This window comes from Rattus norvegicus, chromosome 5, assembly GCF_036323735.1.
Source record: "Rattus norvegicus strain BN/NHsdMcwi chromosome 5, GRCr8, whole genome shotgun sequence".
Lineage (NCBI taxonomy): Eukaryota > Metazoa > Chordata > Mammalia > Rodentia > Muridae > Rattus > Rattus norvegicus.
The window spans coordinates 33,418,315-33,438,771 of record NC_086023.1 but is presented as its reverse complement, the minus strand read 5'-3'; the positions used below and the strand labels follow the sequence as shown (position 1 = coordinate 33,438,771).

At 41.1% G+C, this 20,457-nt stretch overlaps 1 pseudogene; it reads left to right on the top strand.

Moving 5' to 3' along the window:
- Positions 1–20,233, top strand: part of Bex4-ps2 (brain expressed X-linked 4, pseudogene 2) — a 63,535-nt pseudogene extending 43,302 nt beyond the window's left edge.
- Positions 20,234–20,457: the final 224 nt, after the last annotated feature.

The following is a 20,457-nucleotide window of genomic DNA, read 5'->3' as shown; positions in this document are numbered from 1 at the left end:
GCATTTCCCTTATGACTAAAGATGTTGAACATTTCTTTACGTGTTTCTCAGCCATTCAGCATTCCTCAGCTGTGAATTGTTTGTTTAGCTCTGAACCCCATTTTTAATAGGGTTATTTGTCTCCCTGCAGTCTAACTTCTTGAGTTCTTTGTATATTTTGGATATAAGGCCTCTATCTGTTGTAGGATTGGTAAAGATCTTTTCCCAATCTGTTGGTTGCCGATTTGTCCTAACCATAGTGTCCTTTGCCTTACAGAAGCTTTGCAGTTTTATGAGATCCCATTTGTCGATTCTTGATCTTAGAGCATAAGCCATTGGTGTTTTGTTCAGGAATTTTATTCCAGTGCCCATGTGTTCCAGATGCTTCCCTAGTTTTTCTTCTATTAGTTTGAGTGTGTCTGGTTTGATGTGGAGGTCCTTGATCCACTTGGACTTAAGCTTTGTACAGGGTGATAAGCATGGATCGATCTGCATTCTTCTACATGTTGCCCTCCAGTTGAACCAGCACCATTTGCTGAAAATGCTATCTTTTTTCCATTGGATGGTTTTGGCTCCTTTGTCAAAAATCAAGTGACCATAGGTGTGTGGGTTCATTTCTGGGTCTTCAATTCTGTTCCATTGGTCTATCTGTCTGTCTCTGTACCAATACCATGCAGTTTTTATCGCTATTGCTCTGTAATACTGCTTGAGTTCAGAGATAGTGATTCCCCCTGAAGTCCTTTTCTTGTTGAGGATAGTTTTAGCTATCCTGGGTTTTTTGTTACTCCAGATGAATTTGCAAATTGTTCTGTCTTACTCTTTGAAGAATTGGATTGGTATTTTGATGGGGATTGCATTGAATCTGTAGATTGCTTTTGGTAAAATGGCCATTTTTCCTATATTAATCCTGCCAATCCATGAGCATGGGAGATCTTTCATCTTCTGAGGTCTTCCTCAATTTCCTTCTTCAGTGTCTTGAAGTTCTTATTGTACAGATCTTTTACTTGCTTGGTGAAAGTCACACCGAGGTACTTTATATTATTTGGGTCTATGATGAAGGGTGCCGTTTCCCTAATTTCTTTCTCGGCTTGTTTCTATTTTGTGTAGAGGAAGGCTACTGATTTATTTGAGTTAATTTTATACCCAGCCACTTTGCTGAAGTTGTTTATCAGCTTTAGTAGTTCTCTGGTGGAACTTTTGGGATCACTTAAATAAACTATCATATCATCTGCAAATAGTGATATTTTGACTTCTTCTTTTCCAATCTGTATCCCCTTGACCTCCTTTTGTTGTCTGATTGCTCTGGCTAGAACTTCAAGAACTATATTGAATAAGTAGGGAGAGAGTGGGCAGCCTTGTCTAGTCCCTGATTTTAGTGGGATTGCTTCAAGTTTCTCTCCATTTAGTTTAATGTTAACAACTGGTTTGCTGTATATGGCTTTTACTATGTTTAGGTATGGGCCTTGAATTCCTATTCTTTCCAGGACTTTTATCATGAAGGGGTGTTGAATTTTGTCAAATGCATTCTCAGCATCTAATGAAATGATCATGTGGTTTTGTTCTTTCAGTTTGTTTATATAATGGATCACGTTGATGGTTTTCTGTATATTAAACCATCCCTGCATGCCTGGGATGAAGCCTACTTGATCATGGTGGATAATTGTTTTGATGTGCTCTTGGATTCGGTTCGCCAGAATTTTATTGAGTATTTTTGCGTCGATATTCATAAGGGAAATTGGTCTGAAGTTCTCTTTCTTTGTTGTGTCTTTGTGTGGTTTAGGTATAAGAGTAATTGTGGCTTCATAGAAGGAATTCGGGAGTGATCCATGTGTTTCAATTTTGTGGAATAGTTTGGATAATATTGGTATGAGGTCTTCTATGAAGGTTTGATAGAATTCTGCACTAAACCCGTCTGGACCTGGGCTCTTTTTGGTTGGGAGACCTTTAATGACTGCTTCTATTTCGTTAGGAGTTATAGGGTTGTTTAAATGGCTTATCTGTTCCTGATTTAACTTCGGTACCTGGTATCTGTCTAGGAAATTGTCCATTTCCTGTAGATTTTCAAGTTTTGTTGAATATAGGCTTTTACAGTAAGATCTGATGATTTTTTGAATTTCCTCTGAATCTGTAGTTATGTCTCCCTTTTCATTTCTGATTTTGTTAATTTGGACACACTCTCTGGGTCCTCTCGTTAGTCTGGCTAAGGGTTTATCTATCTTGTTGATTTTCTCAAAGAACCAACTTTTGGTTCTGTTGATTCTTTCTATGGTCCTTTTTGTTTCCACTTGGTTGATTTCAGCTCTGAGTTTGATTATTTCCTGCCTTCTACTCCTCCTGGGTGTATTTGCTTCTTTTTGTTCTAGAGCTTTTAGGTGTGCTGTCAAGCTGCTGACATATGCTCTTTCCTGTTTCTTTCTGCAGGCACACAGCACTATGAGTTTTCCTCTCAGCACAGCTTTCATTGTGTCCCATAAGTTTGGGTATGTTGTACCTTCATTTTCATTAAATTCTAAGAAGTCTTTAATTTCTTTCTTTATTTCTTCCTTCACTAGGTTATCATTGAGTAGAGCATTGTTCAATTTCCACGTATATGTGGGCATTCTTCCCTTATTGTTATTGAAGACCAATTTTAGGCCGTGGTGGTCTGATAGCACGCATGGGATTATTTCTATCTTTCTGTACCTGTTGAGTCCCGTTTTTTGACCAACTATATGGTCAATTTTGGAGAAAGTACCATGAGGAGCTGAGAAGAAGGTATATCCTTTTGCTTTAGGATAGAATGTTCTATAAATATCTGTTAAGTCCATTTGGCTCATGACTTCTCTTAGTCTGTCTACGTGTCTGTTTAATTTCTGTTTCCATGATCTGTACATTGATGAGAGTGGGGTGTTGAAATCTCCCACTATTATTGTGTGAGGTGCAATGTGTGTTTTGAGCTTTAGTAAGGTTTCTTTTACGTATGTAGGTGCCCTTGTATTTGGGGCATAGATATTTAGGATTGAGAGTTCATCTTGGTGGACTTTTCCTTTGATGAATATGAAGTGTCCTTCCTTATCTTTTTTGATGACTTTTAATTGAAAATTGATTTTATTTGATATTAGAATGGCTACTCCAGCTTGCTTCTTCTGACCATTTGCTTGGAAAGTTGTTTTCCAGCCTTTCACTCTGAGGTAGTGTCTGACTTTGTCTCTGAGGTGTGTTTCCTGTAGGCAGCAGAATGCAGGGTCCTCATTGCATATCCAGTTTGTTAATCTATGTCTTTTTATTGGGGAGTTGATGCCACTGATGTTGAGAGATATTAAGGTATAGTGATTATTGCTTCCTGTTATATTCATATTTGGATGTGAGGTTATGTTTGTGTGCTTTTCTTCTCTTTGTTTTGTTGCCAAGACGATTAGTTTCTTGCTTCTTCTAGGGTATAGCTTGCCTCCTTATGTTGGGTTTTACCCTTTATTATCCTTTGTAGTGCTGGATTTGTGGAAAGATATTGTGTAAATTTGGTTTTGTCATGGAATATCTTGGTTTCTCCATCTATGTTAATCGAGAGTTTTGCAGGATACAGTAACCTGGGCTGGCATTTGTGTTCTCTTAGGGTCTGTATGACATCTGTCCAGGATCTTCTGGCCTTCATAGTTTCTGGAGAGAAGTCTGGTGTGATTCTGATAGGTCTGCCTTTATATGTTACTTGACCTTTTTCCCTTACTGCTTTTAATATTCTTTCTTTATTTTGTGCGTTTGGTGTTTTGACTATTATGTGACAGGAGGTGTTTCTTTTCTGGTCCCATCTATTTGGAGTTCTGTAGGCTTCCTGTATGCCTATGGGTATCTCTTTTTTTAGGTTAGGGAAGTTTTCTTCTATGATTTTGTTGAAGATATTTACTGGTCCTTTGAGCTGCGAGTCTTCACTCTCCTCTATACCTATTATCCTTAGGTTTGGTCTTCTCATTGAGTCCTGGATTTCCTGTATGTTTTGGACCAGTAGCTTTTTCTGCTTTACATTATCTTTGACAGTTGAGTCAATGATTTCTATGGAATCTTCTGCTCCTGAGATTCTCTCTTCCATCTCTTGTATTCTGTTGGTGAAGCTTGTATCTACAGCTCCTTGTCTTTTCTTTTGATTTTCTATGTCCAGGGTTGTTTCCATGTGTTCTTTCTTGATTGCTTCTATTTCCATTTTTAATTCCTTCAACTGTTTGATTGTGTTTTCCTGGAATTCTTTCAGGGATTTTTGTGTGTCCTCTCTATGGGTTTCTACTTGTTTATTTATGTTTTCCTGGAATTCTTTCAGGCATTTTTGCGATTCCTCTCTGTAGGCTTCTTCTTGTTCTCTAAGGGAGTCCTCCACGTCTTTCTTGAAGTCCTCCAGCATCATGATCAAATATGATTTTGAAACTAGATCTTGCTTTTCTGGTGTGTTTGGGTATTCCATGTTTATTTTGGTGGGAGAATTGGGCTCCGATGATGCCATGTAGTCTTGGTTTCTGTTGCTTGGGTTCCTGCTCTTGCCTCTCGCCATCAGATTATCTCAGGACCCTAGTTCTTACTGAAGCATAAGAGCTATTAGGAGGCTTGGCCTATAGGTAGGTTATGAGGACCCTAAGGGTTTTTGCCAGCTTTACACCCACCACCTCAGGTCAAGATTAGGCCAAGTACCAGCTTCCCGCCTTGGGTCCAAGGCTAGGCCAAGTTCTATTCTCCACCCACAGGAGCAGGGACATTCTTGAAAATCCATATAATGTACTGACTGATAGTCACCTGACCCTCTGGTCCCAGATAGAGCTCAAAGGTACATCATATAAGTTTAAACTGTAACCTTGCTGATGTAACCTGTACCCCTAAAAAGTATAAAAACTGCTTGTTATAGCCATTCAGGGTTGCCTTTCAGTCACTCTCCACAAGGGGCTGATTGAAGGTCGACCCTGACATGCTGGAAAATAAACCTCTTGTGTTTGCATCGAACTCCGTTCTCATGTCTCATTTGGGGGGTCTCCCAGTAGTTAAGATGCACTTCAAGCCTTACACCTTGACCCGATAGCCTCTGGGCTCAGTCCACTATGGGCGACTCCTTTCATTAGCAGGGCTTCTCCTTCTTCAAACTTGTCCAGTGAATTCTAAACCCCCACATAGGCCTCTACCTGGAGAATGTCACATAGCCTCAATTAGTACAGGAACAATATCTTTTCTCCTGATAAAACCTCTTCAGCCAGCACCCGAGATTCCCAAAATGCTTCGCCATGCTAATGAAGCATTGGAGGTACTCTAAGCCCTCAGCCAAAGAGGACAAGGAAAAGTCTGGAAACTGGTCTGCAGTCTATGTTTCCTTTTCTGTCCTCAGAGTGCTGCTTTACACCAGACTGGAAGGAGACAAGTGCTGGAGTTTCAGGTCTCTTCTCGGGGCCCCTGGGTACTGCAGGTATACTGTTTGTAGAGTAGGTCAGGTACAGGGGTGGGAGGGTGAGGTGGGGGCGTGGTCCACATTTCCCTTGGGGCACCAGGGCTTGTACCCCAGGCCAGAGGGAAAGAGTGGGGCCCAAGACAAGGAGTATCCATTGGGAGGATGTGTGAGGTGCCGGAGGGGTGAGAGAATAGAGAGAGGCCTTCTTTGGGAGTCTTAGTGTCAGGATTCATTTAGGTGAGGCCTTCCCAGTGGTGATCTTTGATGAAGCAGCTCTTTGAAATGACATTAGCTTGTTCATTTTTATTTACAGGGGGTGACTGCGATGCATATGCTTTATTCAGGGAGAATCATGAATTATTTAATTTTGCCAAAGGGTGTGAGAATATCTGGGAAAGGAGGGTCATTGGCTGAAGGCTAAGGCTATTGAGATGTCTCATTAGCATGGAGAGGCATTGCAAGAACTGTTATGTGACAGTCAGCCTGTTGTCACCTTAGCCGAGTGTCATGGTTACATGCACCAGAGCAGGCACAGAGGCAGGGAGAGAGTATTTCCAACCCCACCGTCTCAGATCTCAGCGATTTCCAGAGTGTAAGCAGGTTCCACGGCTCAGGTCTCTCAGATTTCCCAGGTTTAAGCTGGTTCCACCTCACCAGTTCTTATGCCCATACGTGGCATGGTCCATGTACCCTACATTCATGAATTTCACATTTCACTTCTTAGAGAATGCACTCACTAAAGCTTGTTACAGAGGAAAATGGAGTTAATGCATTAAAACTAAACTCCATACTGAGTGATCTGACTCCAAACTCTGGTCGTTCTCATGACAAAAAGCACATTGTATCTGAACATTAGGAACACACAACAAAGTTGAGAACAGGGGTTTGGGTCGAGAGGAATGTGTAATTTTTTACTATTGCAGACACAGCTAAAGATAATAAACAAACAAGCTAGAGATAATTATAGAACAGTTTGACAGTTAACTTCCCTAGCAAACCAATGCTACATATTCTGGAGGGGGAAGAAAGACCTTTCCTAAACAGTTTAGAAAATGGTTCTGAGAATAAGGAAAACGAAGACTGGACAATGAACACGAACGGGATATGAAGATAGTTGTGAGCCAAGCTATTCAGCAGGGATATGTAGCATACTGTGGCTGCTCTTCCAGGGGACTGTGCTCATCTAGGAAGATGTTTGTATACATTGTTCCTTAAATGATAAAATGCTGAACTGAGAAATTTGAAATTACCCTGTGACAATCACAAATTTTTAAAATACCGTTTAACTGAAAATGACTCTTTTGTGTCCTGTCTTAAAATCTCTTCTTCCTGTGAACATTTTGGTCCTCTTCTTGCTACTCCTATTTCTGTGGATAAATAGAATAATTTGGGTTTATTTCTCTGTATAATTTGGTATGGCACAAAACAATGTTAAAATCGAGTCCATATCTCAGTGGCAGAAGGGACCTACTTTTGACTCTGGTTCAGGGTCTACAGAGTTGTATCAGAATTCATAGGTTCATAGCTATCTGTGGTTTTCACTGTGTTTTTATGAAGACCCATTATGTGGGATCCCATAAGTGAATTCTTGGATGTGAGTTTACCAATTTTATTTGTTTCAATTTCAAGTTTACCAATTTTATTTGTTAAATAATTTGATGCCTTTTGTATAATTTATTTATAGAGAGTTTTAAGAAATAGAATCAGCTGTGTTTTACTGATCTCTTTCACATTATTTTGTTCATGGGACTACTAGAACCCATGCCTGTTTTGTACAAAATAGCAAGATGGTCCAATTTGACTTGTAGTGTTTTGATAGGTATAGCCCCCATAGACTCATGTGCCTGAAGGGTTGACCCATAGGGATTGGCACTATTAGAGGTGTGACCTTGTTGGAGGAAATGTGTCACTGTGTGGTCAGGGTTTGAGGTCTCTTGTGCTCAAGATCTGCCCAGTGTGTAGCACAGTCTCCTTCTGCTACCTCTGGATCAGGATGGAGAACTCTCAGTTCTACATGAAGTTCTAGAAGTCTCCATGCCGTCATGCTTATTACCATGCTGATAATGGACTATACATCTAAAACCGTAGGCCAGCCCCATTGAATTTTTTTTTTTATAAAAGTTGTCTCCCAGGTTGGGGATTTAGCTCAGTGGTAGAGCGCTTGCCTAGCAAACACAAGGCCCTGGGTTCGGTCCCCAGCTCCGAAAAAAAAGAAAAAAGAAAAAAAAAAAGTTGTCTCCTCATCAGTCAGGAAATGAGTTTTTACTAGTGTAGTATTGTCTTTAATATAATGGCCCTTGGTGAATATTCATGTAGTTAAAGGTATTTTTTTATTCCACACATTAGACAGCTGACAGTAAAGTTCCTGGAAAGCAATACTCAGAGAACAGGAAAACTGAAAGACATCGGTTTTTAATGGCATATTATAATTTTTCTTTTACCTATTACCTTAAAATAATCAATTCAAAATTTGTCTCCTATGTATGTTAGCGATCTGCCAGTGGGAGTCTATGTCCTTTTTGAACGTTAACCTTGATTGTTGCTTTGACTCTTCCAATTCTACTTCATAAACACATTTTTCTCTGCTAGAAAAGATAACAATTCAACTAATTAATTTGCCTTCTAAGATCGATTCTGGCTTTTATAGCTTGGTCTCTGCAGAACTGAAATTAGGCTGCTAATCACTTTTATGAAGGGCATACAATTCTGCTAGGTGGTAGCAGCCGTTTTGAGGTTTAGGTATCATTGCAGAACTGGTAGAGAAGTTCAAAGCTTTTCCTAGAAAAGCAAATCCATTTATAAATTGTAACTCTTGAGGAATAATTTGCCTAAATGTGCCTGGATGTACTTCTCAAACATGTGTGCGATAGGAACCACTCAGTCTGTGAATTAAAACAAATTCCCAGGGTCCACCCTTCAGTATTTTTCTTTTAGAGATATGGGTTAGGGGCCACAGTTTTCCATAAACGTTCTACCTTGGATGACACTGGTGCAGGTTAGCCTTAGGTGACACTTGAAGAAATGCTGCAGTCAAGGGCAGACATAGGTCTTGGCAGTCTTTTGAGGAAAGCATTCAGTAGGTTTCACTGCAGTGGATGAATCATGGGAAGTTTCCAATTCTCCCAGCACCCACATGTTTACACAGATGTAGAGATTAACAATGACAGATACTTGGTGTTCACATTCAGGTGTAGACAAACCTCAGCTGAATCTGGGAATAAGGAAGTGAGGAATCAGCAATGAAAAGCCCCGTGCACTTCTCCAGCTGTGCTGTCCTGTATGTCTTTATTACCCTGCCATTTTCCCCTGAGGATGATATCTTGTTTGCTTTCAGAAGATTGTTTACTCTGCTTTGAGCACCAAAATATCTTAGTTTATGACAAATAATCAACTCTGACCTCCACCTGAATGTGTGTTATCTCATCGCTGAAAATCTGCCTGTTCACATAATACATACCATATACTCTGTTTACCAAACACCATACCAACTAACGAAACTCCCTAATTTAATCATAGAAAATTCCTTTTATTACATGATCTTCTCTCAATATATCATATTAGAAATGCCCTTTCTAAAGACACTGAAGAAAACAGTCATTTGGACTGTTTCCTGTAATTTCTAAATTACAGGAGTCTTCTTGTAATACTCAAATAGAGACTTATTCAAGGAATTGTTAATTTTGCATAGAATTATAGTAACTAGGAATTGGAGAAGGTTCACCACTTTCCTGGCACCTTTACCTTATGAGGAGTTCTGATCATTGCTTGTGATTAGTGAGGTGTTGCTGGAACCAGATGCTAACAAAAACCTTAGATGTGAGGCCTGGAGTTAGCACTTCCCAACTGAGAGGCCTGAGTAGCTAGTATATACCATCTTCAGTTTCTGCTATTCTATCTTTTTTTCAGTCATTTCAATGTTTTGTTTCAGGTACTATATACCACATTCGATACATCGTGTTTCATAGTTAGTTTTGTCAGTGTGAAGAGACAATAAGATATGGTGTCTCTTATAGCGGAAAACATTGACTTGGGGCTGGCTTACAGTTTCAGAGGTTTAGTCCATTATCATCATGATGAGAAACACGGCAGCAGCCAAATAGACACGGTGCTGAAGAACGACCTCAGAGTTCTGCCTCTTGATCTGATGGAAGCCAGGGGGGAGACTGTGTGCACACTGAGCATAGCCTGAGCACATGAGACCTCAAAGCCTGCCCCACAGTGTCACAGTTTCTCCAACAAGAAGAACACACCTCCTAATACTGCCACTCAGTATTGGCCAAGCATTCAAACACGAGTCTATGAGGCCATTCCTTCCAAACCACTGTAATACCTATTATTCTAGCAATTTGTGTGGGTGGGGAGAAGACTGTAGAATGGCAGTATACTTCTAGGATTTACATGCAACTACTGAATTTAGGTTAAGATACAATTCTATCCAAATTTTGAACAAAAGGTTATACGGTTATTTTTCATGAGTATCAAAAAAAATGTTTATACATCCTTTCTGAGACAAGTTCCCAGGGTGGATTAAAAAAAAACCACTTGCTTAAAAGTCATTAATAATAAAAGTGTCATGGGGTGCATGTGGATATGAAAACAGCATTTTCAATTTTTTTTCATCAGAACTTGGAACAATTATCCACTTTATAAAAAGAAATCTTTGAAAATGATTAAAGGCAAAGCCCACAGTGTTCTATTTGGGGTAATGATTCTGATCAGGGACTTGTGCTACCTGGCCTTGGAACAGTAACTTCTGCAAATGTGTGTGGCTTCAGAGTTCATTTGCTTCCAACTGGTCAGAGAGAAATAGATACAGCATGGAAAACCCTTCTAATGTGGGAAAGGCCCCAGGCCACATCTATCATCACAGACTATGTCCAAATTGGATCTATGGATTGAAGGGTTTCAGAGGCCAGAAGAAGCTCCTGGTCCCAACAAGAAGACAGATGAAGGAATGGAAAAGACAAACAAGTTAATGTAATAAAATCGTGCTATCGTTCCAAAAGCTTTACAATGCTCCCTGTAAAAATATAATCCTGTTATCTCAAGGGACTTTCACAGATGTTTTCTCTAAGGGAGGTTACACATCCCCATTCCGGTTTTATCAGGGCAAGTCCAGTGACATGTTTTGCTTATTTGAATATGACTGAGACGTACTTGACATACCTGAGTAGAGATGTAAGAGCTACTGTCTAGTTTTGGCTTGCTTATAGAGTGACATCTATCAAAGAGAAACTGTGCTCAGCCTTGATTCTGGAAGCAGATCTTCACCTTTTTCCATAGCTTATTTGGAACATAAATTTGAGGTAAGTCTTTTTGTTGTTGTTGTTACAGCACTCTTGTTTGGGAGATCTTTGCTACTTGGGAGCAACCCAGATCTGATCGAAACAAAGTGGTTAGTTGGATGGCTAGGCTTGCTGTGAGAAAATTAAGACAGAGAAAACAGGTAGCAAAGCGAGTAAGTTACTGATTGGTGGTTGGCTACTCTGAGCTGCTCCCCTCCAGACGGCTTGATGTGTCTTTAGCCTCTGAGCTCTCACAGGTGAACACCTGCAGCTTAGAGCATGTTTCGCCCTCTGGGTGAAAGCTGCCAAAGTTGGTATGAGCCTGCCCTCGAGTTTCACAAGCCCTTGTATAAAAGTAGATATACAAAGATGAACGTGAATGGCTTTTGCAGGCTTGAAGGCATCAACACCTTAGTGACAGTACCGTCTCTTGTAAAAGGCACCATGAGGGCTCCAGGTTTAGAAACAAGTGGGGCTTTGATGTACACCAAACAACTGTAAAGGGTCACATAGAAATAGTTGGGGCTGTGTATACCAGTCCATGGCTTTCATAATTCTTCAACTACCTCATTGTCCTACTAGCAACAGTCCTAAACAACATGAAATCTTTAATAGAGGCTCTGTTCTAAGGAAAGTTTACAAACTGAAGGTGACCAGATAGATTAAACCAGTGGATTGTATTTTGATAACTCGCAATTTAGTAGAAAAGAAAATTGAGCTATGTCCACCTACTCTATATTTAGAAATGTGGTATCATTAAAGAGAAGGGATGCCTACACACCCCATTTAGAGGACTTTTAAATAAGGAGGCTAACTTAAGCAACAACCTTACCAATTGGAGAATTACCCTGAGGAGTCATTTAGAAAGTTTAATGGCAAATGCTATATCATCAAACCCATTTCCCACCAACCATCTCGGTTTGAGGGATTCTGCACACTAATGCAGTTTGAGGATTTTAGGAACTCTAAGGGTTCAGAGGCTGAGACATACAGTGGAAGTCATGAATGCAGTTTTTGAGAGAAGAGAAATGCATAGAAAAGGAGTCAATGTCTACAGGCAGCCATCACTCCTTTCTACTTCAGTGTTGAACAGGGACACCCATTGTACATCAGATTCAGGGAGAATGTTAGGTCTGAGCAAGTCAGGATGGTGAACATTAGTCAATCCTGGAAAGAAACAGCGGAGCAAGGAACAATTCAGTGTGTTTTGATTATTTTTTTCTTTTGAGAGAAAAATACTTTTGTTATTCTTAGAATATATATTTTTCTCTTTTTTGAAAACACAGGATTTCACCAGGTATCTCAGGCTGGCCAGGGTCTTGGTCCTCCTGCTTCTGATTTCTTTCTTTTTCTTTTTTTCTTTTTCATCTTTATTAACTTGGGTATTTCTTATTTACATTTCGATTGTTATTCCCCTTCCCGGTTTCCGGGCCAACATCCCCCTAACCTCTCTACCTCCCCTTCTATATTGGTGTTCCCCTCCCCATCCTCCCCCCATTGCCGCCCTCCCCCCAACACTCTAGTTCACTGGGGGTTCAGTCTTAGCAGGACCCAGGGCTTCCCCTTCCACTGGTGCTCTTACTAGGCTATTCATTGCTACCTATGAGGTCAGAGTCCAGGGTCAGTCCATGTATAGTCTTTAGATAGTGGCTTAGTCCCTGGAAGCTCTGGTTGGTTGGCATTGTTGTTCATATGGGGTCTCGAGCCCCTTCAAGCTCTTCCAGTCCTTTCTAAGATTCCTTCAACGGGGGTCCCGTTCTCAGTTCGGTGGTTTGCTGCTGGCATTCGCCTCTGTATTTGCTGTATTCTGGCTGTGTCTCTCAGGAGAGATCTACATCTGGTTCCTGTCAGCCTGCACTTCTTTGCTTCATCCATCTTATCTAGTTTGGTGGTTGTATATGTATGGGCCACATGTGGGGCAGGCTCTGAATGGGCGTTCCTTCTGCCTCTGTTCTAAACTTTGCCTCCCTATTCCCTGCCAAGGGTATTCTTGTTCCCCTTTTGAAGAAGGAGTGAAGCATTTGCATTCTGGTCATCCCTCTTGAGTTTCATGTGTTCTGTACATCTAGGGTAATTCAAGCATTTGGGCTAATAGCCACTTACCAATGAGTGCATACCATGTGTGTTTTTCTGTGATTGTGTTACCTCACACAGGATGATATTTTCCAGTTCCAACCATTTGCCTATGAATTTCATAAAGTCATTGTTTTTGATAGCTGAGTAATATTCCATTGTGTAGATGTACCACATTTTCTGTATCCATTCCTCTGTTGAAGGGCATCTGAGTTCTTTCCAGCTTCTGGCTATTATAAATAAGGTTGCTATGAACATAGTGGAGCATGTGTCTTTTTTATATGTTGGGGCATCTTTTGGGTATATGCCCGAGAGGTATAGCTGGGTCCTCAGGCAGTTCAATGTCCAATTTTCTGAGGAACCTCCAGACTGATTTCCAGAATGGTTGTAACAGTCTGCAATCCCACCAACAATGGAGGGGTGTTCCGCTTTCTCCACATCCTCTCCAGCATTTGCTGTCACCTGAGTTTTTGATCTTAGTCATTCTCACTGGTGTGAGGTGAAATCTCAGGGATGTTTTGATTTGCATTTCCCTTATGACTAAAGATGCCGAACATTGCTTTAGGTGTTTCTCAGCCTTTCGGCATTCCTCAGCTGTGATTCCTTGTTTAGCTCTGAACCCCATCTTTTAATAGGGTTATTTGTCTCTCTGCGGTCTAATTTCTTGAGTTCTCTGTATATTTTGGATAAAAGCCCTCTATCTGTTTTAGGATTGGTAAAGATCTTTTCCCAATCTGTTGGTTGTCATTTTGTCCTAACCACAGTGTCCTTTGCCTTACAGAAGCTTTGCAGTTTTATGAGATCCCATTTGTCAATTTTTTTTTATTAACTTGAGTATTTCTTATATACATTTCGAGTGTTATTCCCTTTCCCGGTTTCCGGGCAAACATCCCCCTCCCCCCTCCCCTTCCTTATGGGTGTTCCCCTCCCAACCCTCCCCCCATTGCTGCCCTCCCCACAACAGTCTAGTTCACTGGGGGTTCAGTCTTAGCAGGACCCAGGGCTTCCCCTTCCACTGGTGCTCTTACTAGGATATTCATTGCTACCTATGAGGTCAGAGTCCAGGGTCAGTCCATGTATAGTCTTTAGGTAGTGGCTTAATCCCTGGAAGCTCTGGTTGCTTGGCATTATTGTACATATGGGGTCTCGAGCCCCTTCAAGCTCTTCCAGTTCTTTCTCTGATTCCTTCAACGGGGGTCCTATTCTCAGTTCAGTGGTTTGCTGCTGGCGTTTGCCTCTGTATTTGCTGTATTCTGGCTGTGTCTCTCAGGAGCGATCTACATCCGGCTCCTGTCAGTCTGCACTTCTTTGCTTCATCCATCTTGTCTAATTGGGTGGCTGTATATGTATGGGCCACATGTGGGGCAGGCTCTGAATGGGTGTTCCTTCAGTCTCTGTTTTAATCTTTGCCTCTCTCTTCCCTGCCAAGGGTATTCTTGTTCCCCTTTTAAAGAAGGAGTGAAGCATTCACATTTTGATCATCCGTCTTGAGTTTCATGTGTTCTAGGCATCTAGAGTAATTCAAGCATTTGGGCTAATAGCCACTTACCAATGAGTGCAAACCATGTATGTCTTTCTGTGATTGGGTTAGCTCACTCAGGATGATATTTTCCAGTTCCAACCATTTGCCTACGAATTTCATAAAGTCGTTGTTTTTGATAGCTGAGTAATATTCCATTGTGTAGATGTACCACATTTTCTGTATCCATTCTTCTGCTGAAGGGCATCTGGGTTCTTTCCAGCTTCTGGCTATTATAAATAAGGCTGTGATGAACATAGTGGAGCATGTGTCTTTTTTGTATGTTGGGGCATATTTTGGGTATATGCCCAAGAGAGGTATAGCTGGATCCTCAGGCAGTTCAATGTCCAATTTTCTGAGGAACCTCCAGACTGATTTCCAGAATGGTTATACCAGTCTGCAATCCCACCAACAATGGAGGAGTGTTCCTCTTTCTCTGCATCCTCGCCAGCATCTGCTGTCACCTGAGTTTTTTTTTCCCCCCAAGGGAAAATATTTTAGTATATTTTTTCAGAACTTTTGCTCTTCAAACATATTTCTTCTTTAAGATGAGACAATATGTTTACTCATATTATGAAAATTTTCCTAACATATCTCTGTTTTCTTATTTTTTACTTTTTTTTTGCCAGCACACAACCTATATTTTATTTTTTTCTGTATATATATATTTATATTTATATAGAAAGACCAATAATAGCAGTGTGTTATGCATCAACAGCAGCAACAGCTTTTCCAGGTTCTGCAGTCATCTGAACAAAACTGTAGAGACATCCAGCACACTCCATTAAAAAAAAAAAAACTAAAAAACAAAACCCGAGAAAACAGCACAGTTCTGTTACTCTTGTGGTACCTGGCACCATTTTTTTTAAATTAGCTTCTCAATCATCATCTGGAAAGAAAACATTCTGAGCAACATCATTAAAAACAGCTCTGATAAAGCACGGTCACTACTACGTATCATAAAGCAGGTACAAGCTATTTTACATCCACAGAGGTATGATACAGTACTGTCCTACATCTATAATACTAGAGGATACAATTTAAAAGGCATTATTTGAGACTTGATTCTACTTTTCCAGCAGAGGGCCCAAAGGATGGTGTGACACAGCTTTGTAAAGAAACATACTCTAGACAGGATTTCCTTTCACTAGTGGCACAGTTCTAAGGATTCATTCTCTCCATGAATGTCAGCTAAAACCGTTATTAAAAAAATGAAATATCCCTAGAACAAAACCGTATAACCACCGGATTCACATGAAGATGACCTAGTGGAGACAGCTGGACCTCACCTTACCAACAAGCTATCAAATCTGTTATGTTTAAACAGTGAGACCTCCAAGGAAGGAGATACCAAGTAGTGCTTCAAAGCTTCGGACCACAATCAAACACAGCATCCTTTTCAACAGAAGCAGAAGCTCATCTGAATATGCTCAAGGATGCTGACATCAACATTTAATCATCTCCTCACTCATCCTGGAAGAAGGGGAGATCAGTTACTACTGTACTTTATTGTGTTCAACCAAATCACCATGTTACAAAAATAGCAAGCTGCCATAATAAAAAATAAGTCTCCTCTATCCAGCACCAGATAGCATCATTTTACTTTCAAACCTAGAAATTGCACACTTGTATATAAACCAACCGAAGATGAGGATTGAGAGTTCATCTTGGTGGATTTTTCCTTTGATGAATATGAAGTGTCCTTCCTTATCTTTTTTGATGACTTTTAATTGAAAATTGATTTTATTTGATATTAGAATGGCTACTCCAGCTTGCTTCTTCTGACCATTTGCTTGGAAAATTGTTTTCCAGCCTTTCACTCTGAGGTAATGTCTGTCTTTGTCTCTGAGGTGTGTTTCCTGTAGGCAGCAGAATGCAGGGTCCTCGTTGCGTATCCAGTTTGTTAATCTATTTCTTTTTATTGGGGAGTTGAGGCCATTGATGTTGAGAGATATTAAGGAATAGTGGTTATTGCTTCCCGTTATATTCATATTTGGATGTGAGGTTATGTTTGTGTGCTTTCATTCTCTTTGTTTTGTTGCCAAGACGATTAGTTTCTTGCTTCTTCTAGGGTATAGCTTGCCTCCTTATGTTGGGCTTTACCATTTATTATCCTTTGTAGTGCTGGATTTGTAGAAAGATATTGTGTAAATTTGGTTTTGTCATGGAATATCTTGGTTTCTCCATCAATGTTAATTGAGAGTTTTGCTGGATACAGTAACCTGGGCTGGCATTTGTGTTCTCTTAGGGTCTGTATGACATCTGTCCAGGATCTTCTGGCTTTCATAGTCTCTGGCGTAAAGTCTGGTGTGATTCTGATAGGTCTGCCTTCATATGTTACTTGACCTTTTTCCCTTACTGCTTTTAATATTCTTTCTTTATTTTGTGCATTTGGTGTTTTGACTATTATGTGACAGGAGGAGTTCTTTTCTGTTCCAATCTATTTGGAGTTCTGTAGGCTTCTTGTATGTTTATGGGCATCTCTTTTTTTAGGTTAGGGAAGTTTTCTTCTATGATTTTGTTGAAGATATTTACTGGTCCTTTGAGCTGGGAGTCTTCACTCTCTTCTATATTTATTATCCTTAGCTTTGATCTTCTCATTGAATCCTGGATTTCTTGTATGTTTTGGACCAGTATCTTTTTCTGTTTTACATTAGTTTTGACAGTTGTGTCGATGATTTCTATGGAATCTTCTGCTCCTGAGATTCTCTCTTTTATCTCTTGTATTATATTGGTGATGCTTGTTTCTACGGCTCCTTGTTTCTTCCTTTGGTTTTCTATATCTATGGTTGTTTCCCTGTGTTCTTTCTTCATCTTCTATTTCCATTTTTAATTCCTTCAACTGTTTGATTTTGTTTTCCTGGAATTCTTTCAGGCATTTTTGTGATTCCTCCCTATAGGCTTCTACTTGTTTATTTATGTTTTCCTGCATTTGTCTAAGGGAGTTCTTCATGTCTTTCTTGAAGTCCTCCATCATCATGATCAAATATGATTTTAAATATAGATCTTGCTTCTCTGGTGTGTTTGGATATTCAGTGTTTGCTTTGGTGGGAGAATTGGGCTCCGATGATGCCATGTAGTCTTGGTTTCTGTTGCTTGGGTTCCTGTGCTTGCCTCTCACCATCAGATTATCTCTGGTGTTACTTTGTTCTGCTATTTCTGACAGTGGCTGGACTGTCCTATAGGCCTGTTTGCCAGGATTGCTGTAGACCTGTTTTCCTTTTTTCTTTCAGCCTGTTATGGGAACAGAGTGTTCTGTTTTTGGCATGTAGTTTTACCTGTCTACTGGTCTTCAGCTGTTCCTGTGGGCCTGTGTCCTGAGTTTACCAGGCAGGTCACTTGGAGCAGAAAAGCTCGTCTTGGCCCTGGGTTCGGTCCCCAGCTCCGAAAAAAAGAAACAAAAAAAAAAAAAAAAAAAAAAAAAAAAAAAAAGCTCGTCTTGCCTGTGGTCCTGAGGCTCATGTTTGCTTGTGGAGTGTTGCTTTTGAGCTCTCCATGAGGGCAGCAACCAGGAGGACCTGCGCCGGCTTTTCCGGGAGCCCCCGTGGACCAGGGTCCCAAATGGCATTTGCTGTTTTCCTCTGGAGTCAGAAATGTGGGCAGAGTGTAGTCTCTTCTGGCTTCCCAGGCATTTCTGCCTCTTTGAAGGTTTAGCTCTCCCTCACATGGGATTTGGGTGCAGAGAACTGTTGATCCTGTCCCTTCAGGTCCTGGCGGTGTCTGGGGCGCAGGGGACCTGCAGCTCCAAGTGCCCCTATCTTCCGGTTCCCAGAGGCCGTATATAGTTTCCTCTTGGGCCAGGGATATGGGCAGGGGTGGGCAGTATTGGTGGTCTCTTCTGCACTGCAGTCTCAGGTGGGCCTACCTGTCCAGGCGGTGAGCTCTCTCTCCCACGGGGTTTGGGAGCAGTGAGCTGCGGGCCGGGATCAGCGAGGTTGGGAATCCAGCTAAAAACTGGAAGTGTCCGGTCCCAGATTAATTTTGCGGCTGTGTGTCCTGAGACCACCAGTCAGGTTGCTTGGAACAGAAAAGTTGTTCTTACCTGCGGTCCCACGGCTCAAATTTGCTCGTGGGTTTTGCTTTTGAGCTCTCCTCGAGGGCAGCAACCAGGAGGACCTGTGCCACCTTTTCCAGGATCCCCCATGCACCAGGGTTCCAGATGGCGTTTTGTGTTTTCCTCTGGAGTAAAAAATGTGGGCAGAGTGTAGTCTCTTCTGGCTTCCCAGGCATGTCTGCCTCTCTGAAGGTTTAGCTCTGGGTTCAGAGAACTGTTGATCTGGTCCCTTCAGATTCCGGTGGTGTCTCGGGCACAGGAGACCTGCAGCTCCAGTGCCCCTATCTCATGAGTTGTGATTTTAAATTGGCATCTTTCTTTTCCAATTGTCTGGTACCCTGGACTTGCTGTGGTGGGAGAACTGGTTTCTGATGATGCCAAGTGTCCTTGGTTTCTGTTGCTTAACTTCTTGTACTTGCCTCATGCCATCTGGTTATCTCTGGTGTTAGCTGGTCTTGCTGTGGCTTGACCTTCCTGTAAGCCTGTGTGTCAGCCATTTTGGGAGACTAGCTTTGTTCTGACCAGATGTGGGTACAGAGAGCTGTGGCATAAGGTCAGCTCAGGGCCCAGTCAGAAACTGTGAGGATCCTTTCCCAGAGTGCTCCTGGTTCCTGTGTCCTGAGTGCTCCAGCTGGGTCCCTCTGAGCAGAAGTGGTGGTCTTCCCTGTGTTCTCATGTGTGTCAGCACTCCTGGGAGGCCAGCTCTCTCTCGTTGGGTTCTGCGTACCTATGCTTTATTTCTTGTTTAGGAAGGGAAAATTCCTTTTTCTTCTTCATTGAGTCTATGAGAAAATAAGGAATATGAGGAGGCAGAGCAAACACTGCAGTGGGGTAGGCCAGGTCTGTGGGCTGGTTTTGCTGTTCACTTCTCTATGAGCTTTGTCCAGCCAATCAGCATCTCTGTCTTTCATTCTTCTTCATAACATATCAAAAGTAAACCCACCATGCTAACAATCAGTCATAAAATTCAACGAGGAAGTATTTGAAAATACTAAGCTTACAATATTGAGACTGAAAATATTCATTCTAGTCCCTTGACACAATTTGACTCATAGCATTCCTAAAACTATGAAGCTTTACCCCATTCCTATGAGACTTTAATCATTTTATATAGCGTTTACATCTCTCCCAACCATATACTTGTCACTAATATATTCCCATTACAGTACCATGAACTTTAGGAATACAGAAAAGTCATATTCATTAAACAAAATTCCATTACTAACTCAGGTCCTATCATTAAAATGCAAATTAGCTTTGCATTATACCAAACACTTAAAGCAGTTTTTATTTTCACATTAACTAAAGATCACTCTTTATTGTTGTCTTGCCTTCATAAATCTGAGAACAAAAACCAAATGTCTTCCTGGTGGCACAGAGTATGGACTGGGACAGCCTGGGGAGGAGGAGGAGGAGGAGGAGGAGGAGGAGGAGGAGGAGGAGGAGGGGGGGAGGGGGAGGAGGGGGAGGGGGAGGGGGAGGGGGGGGAGGAGGAGAGAGCAGGTCTAAAGAGCCAAACTTCCTGTGCACCTTGGTGATGAGCATTGGTTCGAGGAGAAGGCCAGGATAGGCCCAGGAGTAAACGGCATCCAATAAGCAAGTTAGATCTCGCTGTGGAGAATGGCAAAAAAGAAAACAAACGAGGGAAGGCTTTCAAAGTAAAGAAGAATCTTACCATCTGGAGGAAGTTGAAAACAAGAAGCCTGGGGAAAATGTCAGGAGGGGACAAGTCAGGTGACTTTGCCTAATTATTGATGGACCATACCTAATAGACATGTTCATCGCAATGAAAGGGGAGAGGATGTTTTGAGATTTGTAGCACAGGCAGTGGAAATCAGAAGACTGACTAAGGAACAATATATGAAGCCTTACATATGTTTCCAAACACCGGACCTGACAATCATTATGACTTTTGCCTCAAACCTTGAAATCTACGATTTTCTCTGAGCTCATAAAATGACTGCTATTTTACTAACTTGTATTTAGTAAGATATCTTTTCTGTAAACTTTTGGTTTCCATGTAAATATTATTTAATTGTTGCATTTAATTCTTAACATTCCTGTCCGAATGGCAACATAACACATTTTAGAAAAAAAAATCTTTTTCATAATTTGAAAGAAACAAAGTAATTTAAAGAGCAAGAAAAAAAGT